This window comes from Chenopodium album, chromosome 6 (genome assembly GCF_948465745.1).
Source record: "Chenopodium album chromosome 6, dcCheAlbu1.1, whole genome shotgun sequence".
NCBI lineage: Eukaryota > Viridiplantae > Streptophyta > Magnoliopsida > Caryophyllales > Amaranthaceae > Chenopodium > Chenopodium album.
This window is the reverse complement of record NC_137839.1, coordinates 66,613,502-66,622,068: the sequence shown is the minus strand read 5'-3', so window position 1 is coordinate 66,622,068 and position 8,567 is coordinate 66,613,502. Positions and strand designations below refer to the sequence as shown.

Here is an 8,567-nt window from a genome sequence, read left to right as displayed (position 1 = left end):
AATGTATTATAAATGAAATCTGGAGTTTGGTCCCCTTAAAAACAAGGTAATAACATTTTTTAGTCCACAGTGAATAAAATAAAAAGTGATTTTGGAAAATAATTTTTTATATTCAAATGAAACAAATACACTCACTACAAGAAAATAACTTTTTCGTACTTTAACTACAGTAGATAATTACAATTGGATAGATTTATCATGTAACACATATAATGTAGAGTACACAACAACCTTATGTCTGAGTCCACAATCGACTTTTAATTATAGGTCGCGTGGAAAGTATTAATTAAAACTTAGGATAATTATAACTAGAAAATTAATTAATACATCCATTTACCATTTTAATACATCCATTTACTTTTAATTATAAGTCGCGTGGAAACCTATTTTGTTTATAATTTATGAATAAATAATACCACTTTTATGGATCCCGGTATGGCATTGCTTTGTTTATTTTAAATTGTTTTAAAGTTAATTTCAACTAATCTAAACCAAAAACAGTACAACTGACACATTTTAACGCCTCATTTCCACGGATGTAGACATAACTTTAGCAACATTGGCATCTCCGCTTCTTCCTAGATTGGTGTTAGGTAAAACTTTGTACGTACTTAAAATGCACATAATTGAGTGCTTCGGCTAATATTAGGTCAGTTTTGTCTTTTTTTTAAATATTAATATTACTAATACCATAGTATCTATATACATACCGCTTCAGAATTATTATAAGATTCCTTTTAATAATTTTAATCTAAAGTTCTTTATTTGTTCGAAACTTGGTGTACAAGATTATGATTATCTCTACTCAGATACAGAAAAATAATTTATAACTAAATCTCACTCTTCAATAATTCAACATGTCCATAACAAAGATAAAATATAATATGTAGAATAATTACATTAGTCATACATAATTATTCTTTTGCTCATGCAAATTAACAGCTATAAAAGTACATCCGGCGAGTTTGTGGACTTTCCCTTTAAAGCTATAAATTTCTTCTTCGACACATAGAGTCACTACACACAACTTGTTTCACGTTCAAAGCTGAGCCGGTTAACACTACGCGTGTATCCAATTTTCTCTTTCAGATAAATGTTGTTTAATTCACTTCTATCCCAAAACAAGTCGATCCTCTACGGTTATGCCGTCGTTCTAAAAGTATTCAGATAAAACCACAGGATAAGGGCGTAGGGTTTGAGTTGTGAAGGGTTACACAAGAACAACAACTGACATCAGTTATAACAATTCATCGTAGTCCAATTTTTTGTCCTTGTTTCGGTAAGTCCGTAGTCATTCAATTCATTTATACACCATCACACTTACAACCGTTTTAGTTACACGCTTGAAAGATAAATTGATTAATTTTGTTGGATTATATTGTAATTGATTAATTGTTACATTATTTATTAATTGATTTATTGCTTGCTTGTAAAGTACTACTTGTATTTCATTATATTGCTACTGGAATTTGTCTTTTAACAAGAATGTGTTGCATGTATCTAACAAACCAGAAATTTGAATACACCTTCACTTTGTAGGAAAGAAGTTTATAAACTGTTTGAATATGTTTGAATTTGCAAATCTAATTATTGACCGATGTAAATATGTAATTAGTTAAGTGTGTATGAAATCAACAAAGTAGTATCTCCCAAAGATATGCAGACGTGTTGGTAATCATCATGTGCAATTGTGCAACTTTAGATTGATGTGCATTAGTAGATAGTCCATATGCTAATTTTATCGTGTCTTTCGTTACAGGTACATACAGACTTTATAGCAGCCATGGATGAATCGGAAACTCCTTGGTTCCAGTTTAGGGTCGATGAAGCGACTAGCCACCGATTGGTACCATATTCCACCTTACCTACACATTTTAATACAAATTTAATATGATTTCATCATGTTTTATTTATGTAATTTATTATAAATAATCAAATTGATGCAGTATGTACTTGAGAGGATCAGGGATTTGCTTTTGTCAGGGGATGGAAAGTACTATGTTTTCATGGGAAATAGCAGGACACCATTTCCAGTTATCATTAGGCTCATACCAGTTGGACCAATTTGGCGATGTTTTATTGAAGATGGCTGGTCAAACTTCTTGGAAGAAAATGACATTAGGATCGGTGATGTGGTGGAGATGTATTATTTTCGAAGCTATTACTTTAGGGTTAGGGTCAATCGAAATGGGGTTCAAGTCAAAGGAGATGAGTATGGTTTGGAGGAGATGGATTCATCGGATGGGGAAAATAATGCAGGGGATCCTCCGATGTTCAAGGCTAAAATTACAAAGGCATACATAAGAGCTGAGAGACTAGTAAGAAAATTTTTCATGCAGTACTTAATAAAATTTGTGTCTTATGTTGGTATGTTAATTCATTGTGTTAGTGTCATTAATATAATTACTGTTGGTGTAGAATGTCCCTGTCAAATTTGCAAGAGAGAACATGAATGGCTATTCAGATTTCACAAACGTTCAATTGTTGATGGGCAGACAAGTGTGGAACGCCGTAATGCGCATAAAATATGATGCCAACACAAACATTGTGCTCTGCTTTCTCCATAGGGGTGTTAGGTCGATGATAGAGTGCAACAACATTCAGCCCGGGCAAACACTCAACGTCGAGTACTATGGAGATGTCACCCCACCTCTTTTGTACATTACTCCAAACGTTTAATGGTGTTGTAGCTTTCTAAATAAATTATTTCACTTGTTTAAGGTTAATCATACTGAAAAGGCCTAAGTTTGTGTGAATTGCCATTTAATTACGCAACACGTTATGTTGTTTCTGTGTCAATTGATGTTTTGTTTTTAAGTACTCTAAATTTTTCTCTTATTGTAATGATCTTAAGGTACTCAAAAATAAATTCAGTCTATTAAGCATCAGTATTCATCATCCGAACAATATAATTATCACTAATTTTATTTAATATTTATCTTATACGTATTTTATACACACAATGTGTGTGAGACAAATCCCCCATGTCCTTTCCTTACTACTAGCCTACCACCTAATACACCAAGACGATTTGTTTCTGTTAAGTTTTTATTTGTAATTACTACTTTGTTTCTGTTAAGTTCTTATTTTCCTGTACTATGTTATTGTATCAACATATTTTTAGTTTCAATATGTTATACCAATTGGTAAATAAATATATATAAATTGAACTTAGTGTGAAATGGTGTTTGTTTACGACTCTATGCTTTAACACTTTTAGACTCTTAGTTGTACACCTGCTCTAATGAAAATGTATAACGTGTTACAGTACTATATGACTCTAATTATGTTACATACCTTCATTTTAGCCTTTTTGGACGTATCAAGTCCATTGGATTTCAGAAAGTAATTGAGTAAGGCCTTGTTGTCCATGTTGAGACCAAGGTTAACCAAAATTAATCTGACTTTTGATTAAATGTGTACTGACAATATTGATGCCTCTTTGACTTTATATGAAGTTGACATTGAGCTACGTCAACAGGCGGCCTGACATATTAAACTACAAACTTCTTCTCCAAGTAAACGCCTGAAATTGTGAAAAGTGTCAAATTGGTCACTAATACATTACACTTGTACTACAAGAAACCAAACAAAGTTGCGAATGGAAGGTGCGTTAACTTGTACTGCAAGTTATCTATCGTATCGTGTCTACCAAGTCACGTCGTGAATGAAAGTTTAGTTGATCACTAACACTTTAAACTTGTACTCCAAGAAAACCAAACAATGTTGCGAATGGAAGGTGAGTTAACTTGTACTGCAAGTTATCTAGCGTAGCGTGTCTAGCAAGTCACATCAAGAATAAATGGTTGAATAGCGAGCCACATTGTGGAGGTGTAACCACAATATTAAATTTTTTCTTTAAAAAATACCTAGACGGTATTGTAATGGCTTCCCAAACAAGTGTTACATCCACAACTGCAACGCATTTGAAATGCAACCATGGGGTGTTAGCACGGCTGTCAACAGTTGTAGGGGTACGAATATAGGGAAACGGTTTTTTGGATGTCCTTATTGGAAGGTAAAATCTAAACTATGTTCATTACATCTCCTAATAATACACTTTGTTTTAATTTTAAATCTAATATAATACCATCTATAGGACCCAACGAGGGATTGTAGGTATTTTGTATCGAATCATTCAAGAATTAAGAAAAGAAATTGCTGATATACGTCTTGATCTACAAAAACTAATTCATCTACATGAGTCTTTATGTAACCAAAACATGAGTATATCGTCTAGGAACAATGTTATGATTCTTATTCTTCTTATTTCTGCAGTTTTTTATTACGTGTTTCAACATCTAATGTAGATGCGAATCTATGTCTTTTGTGATTTTCTGCTGAATAAAAATAGTAGCTATGCGGAGAACTGTGTTGTGTATTTTATACATATATAATTAATAAAGCTAATGTTTCACTATTAGAAAATTAAACAATTGGAATAAATACATATAAAGAGACATGAAATAAAAATACTTATGCAACAAATTCACGAAATTGTTGCATTATTGAATTACAACGAACATGACATAGATCTGGAGCTAGCTTAACTACTATGACAACTAATAAATATCACACTACAATTACACATTAACTTCAATTCATTGTTGGAGATACTTCGACATACGAAAATAAAACAACATAAGGTCACTACTAAGATAAATTCGCAATAAACTGCATTAATTAAAAGTGAATATACACTAGTAGAAAAAGATAAAAACGCACCGACAAATGCGCACCGGTTATTGAAAACCGGTGCCAAAAATAAAGCCTAGACCACAAAAATAAAAAAAGGTTTAATAGGGCACCGGTTAACCGGTGCCTTTTTTCCAAAATTCCCTTAAAATTAGAACACGCTCTCTCTCCTCACTCTTTCCTCTCTATCTCTAACTCTCTTGTTCTGTCTCCTCTGTTTCCTCTCTCCTCTCAAACTCTCCGTCTCCTCTCTTTTCTCGCTCCACCGCAGCCACCACCAGCGCAACCCTCAACTCTCTCCATCCTAGCTTCCCACCGTAGTCGCCACCAGCGCAACCCTCCTCTCTCTCCATCCTAGTTTCTTGCCACCACCACCGCAGTCGTCTCTAATGGAGTAAGCCCTTAAAAAACTAGGAGAACGATGCCTAGATCTCTAATGGAGACACTGCTCCTCACAAGGTTTAACCCTCCTTTGTTTTGTTAATTTTGTATAATTTAGGTTAGGGTTTCGATTTCGTTGAGTTTTTGGGTTTTGATTTTGGATTTTATGATTCGGTTGTTGTTTTTTAGTTTGAATTATTATGTAATGTTTGGTTTTGAGTTTGGTTTTGTCCCTCTTGTTATGATAATTATTGTAATTTGTATGTATGGGAAGTGAATTCGAATGAATGGGAAGTGAAAGAACTCTTGATTGGAATTTTCAGCTATGAATTTGATGAATCATCAATCGGAATGTACAAGCCCTAATATTAGAAATGATGATGATGACGATTCAGGTAAATAATTTATTATGCATTATTCATGTTTCTCATAAGAATCATTTTTTTTCCTGTTTTGTGAATTTTTCTTGTAATTTAATTAATCTCCATTGATAAAACTAGTAGTTTATTGATAATTATAATTTGTAGAGTAATTTAGACGAATATTTTGGAAATTTGACCTCAAAAATGAGTAAATTAGATAAATTTCTAGAAATGTGTAAAGTAATTTAGATGAATGTTCAAAAAACTGATTACTGTATATTGGAAGAATTCTAGTGATTCCTGGAGTAATTTTAATGAATTTTCTTGTAATTTGACCCCAAAACACAGTTAAGATTAAATTGTTGGTAATTTGTGGAGTAGTTTAGATGAATTATGTGATTATTTGATCACAATCTAATTGATATTATTATAGATGAAGTAAAAGTAAGATGTTGAGATCTAAGAGAAGCAGAACCGAGGGAACTTCGTTGTGTGATTTGTGGTAGGTGTATGGGTTGTACATTTGTGATGAGACAGATGATGATGTTTGCATCTTGGAAAGTGGTGTTTCTTGAGTGAAGTTGCAGGTGTTGAATGCTTCTTTTGTTATGAATATGTAGAGATTATACTGGGTCTTGTGCTTGAAAACTGCAGAGAAATAAAGCTCTTTAGGAACATGTGAATCGGATTATAGTATGCTGGTGTACTTGTTGAATATTTGAAATTATATTATATAGCCAATTATGGTCCCATACCCATTCACGTGCTTGTACAATAGAACATTTTATGCCATATAGTTTGATACTTTGAATTTTTCTTGGAAGGCATCACATGATGGAGACTCGTCTTTCAGTAAATAGACCCATAAACCTGATTATTTAAGGTTTATAGCCTTTTTTTGCCACTACTATTAATCCACTTGTACATAGAAAAGTACCATGCCTCCCTATGCCTTTAATCTTAATGATGCCATTTTCTAGGTTAAAGGATTCCTAGAATATACTTGAGGAACATTCCTTTTTTACCCAGCTGCTTACTTGTCTTTAGCATTTAGACCTCATAGTCAGATTGTATGTGTTTCTGCTTAATTCAATTGTGAAGGTGGATCATTCTTGTTTTGGCTATTATTTAAATAAAAATATTTTCTTTTGTTTTTCACTTTTTGGTGTTAGAGAGGAGAAGCTAACAATATAATTGCCTTTGTATACCTTCTTTCCAACCAGAAGTGGATTTCCTTGCAGGGAATATATTGATAAGGACACGACATCAGGTCTTGCTACCTGAGCTATAATTTGTGTGCATCTTATTCTATAATAAAATATGATGATGATTTTAACAACTAATGTCTTTTCCCATTTAATAGGGGCCAGGTAGGTTGCATCTCCATGTCGATCTAAGAAGTAATCATTATGTCGGTCATTAACTTAATTCTTTTCCTCTTTTATCAATTTTATTTATTCTGTCATGTGCATAGCCATTTTTTGTTCTATGAGATATTTCTAAATTATAGATTGTGATGGTCCTATCCTCCAGAGTCCAGGCCACTATCTTTTGGGGGATTATCTAGCTATCAGACTACATATGTTTTATTATTCTCTAGTTCATTCTAATAGGTTTTATCTTCTTTTCTCCTGATATATACTGCTTGACAATATTTTCAAGAGCTTATATTATTATAATTTTACTTGTATTCGAATTCAAACTGTAGAATTTAGTGCAATTTTGGTATTTTCTGAAAAATGTTGGTATTTGCAACTTTCCTTTGTTAATATACTCTTCCTTCTCTGATTTCACTATCTAGTAATAGAGTACTTGTCAAAGTGCCCTGAATTCTTACTTTAAATCAATAGTACTTTGATCACTGCTATTCTCTTCATAGCCTACATGTAATTTTTCGATATAATGATCAATTTGTAATTGCATTCTTAGTGCAGCAGGTTTGTTTTTATCAACAGTTTGATTGTAGGGAGTGGATTAGAAAGGCATTGGCTACCATCTTTTTTTGGGCAGCCTATGAAATGCTACGATCCAGCAAGGTAGCGGAGGATTGGAGACAAGCTATAATAAGGTGGTGGTGTGTACTGCTTTAGACCAGACAACAATGAAGAGCATTATATCCGCACAGCAAGGGCTGAGAACTTCCCATGACTTGGTGTTCTGTTTCTGTGCTGTTCTTTCTGTAATATTACAGTTTTTTTGTTTGGACCAAAATTGTAATATTAATGGCTTTTAGCCTTTTATTAATGAAAATATGTAAGTTTATATATATGATAGTGTTTATATATCAATTTAAGTGAAAAAATGCAAAAAAAAAAAAAAAAAAAAAAAAAATTGGGTCATTTTTGGCACCGGTTTTGAACTAGAACCGGTGCCAAAAACCCTGTTTTTGCCACTGGTTTTGAACCGGTGCCAAAAATCCCACTTTTTGGCATCCCTCAAATACCCAACGGTTCAAAACCGGTGCCATAGGGGGGTTTTGAACCGGTGCCATTTTACATTTTTCTACTAGTGATAATTTAATTTTACTAAAGGGTTTTTTTTTAAAAACCTAAATAACTAAAAGGCTTGTCTTGATTTTACTTCACTTCAATGAATCGATCAATGACAACACTCAGGACCACACTACATTGATGCACGCTGAAAAACTCGTCTCATCTTAGAACAATGGACGCCTCGCAACTAGGTGGCCCTAAAACATACACACAAGTCAAAGACTAATAAATTAAAAGTTATGAATCAAAGATTGTCAAATTATTTAGCAAATCTTGAATGTGGAAAACTACATAGATTACTATACCTTGAAAAAAGCATCCGCCTTAACAAAGTCCGATTTTATGATTCTCTGGCCAATGGCGATAATCTCATTGTTCCATAAGGTGACCACACCGCCACAAAGGCCATCAGATGGGTAAAATAAGACGCTATATTTACCAGGAAGAGAATTCTCAAGAACTTGGACATTCTCTATACTTTGTCGTGCCTCCAGCATAACAACAACCCCTGGCTTAAACCGGTCATATATTTGGTGGAAATGTGCAACAAGGGAGGGTCTAGCTAGACCCCTAACATTCCAGCAGCATACAAAGGTGTCTTTAGGCATGGGGATACATGGCTCTTTAACAACACGTA

General features: G+C 33.5%; 1 long non-coding RNA gene across 3 annotated transcripts; it reads left to right on the top strand.

Moving 5' to 3' along the window:
* The first annotated feature begins 4,847 nt into the window (after window positions 1–4,847).
* On the top strand, window positions 4,848–7,660 carry LOC145635036 (uncharacterized). Of its 3 annotated transcripts, XR_014113751.1 has the most exons (4): window positions 4,848–5,154; window positions 5,351–5,471; window positions 6,802–6,853; window positions 7,373–7,660. It is a non-coding gene; the product is annotated as an uncharacterized LOC145635036 (long non-coding RNA). The 3 variants fall into 3 exon arrangements; XR_014113752.1 differs by lacking the exon at window positions 5,351–5,471 and having other exon boundaries at window positions 7,373–7,655; XR_014113750.1 differs by lacking the exon at window positions 4,848–5,154 and having other exon boundaries at window positions 5,167–5,471; window positions 7,373–7,655.
* Window positions 7,661–8,567: the final 907 nt, after the last annotated feature.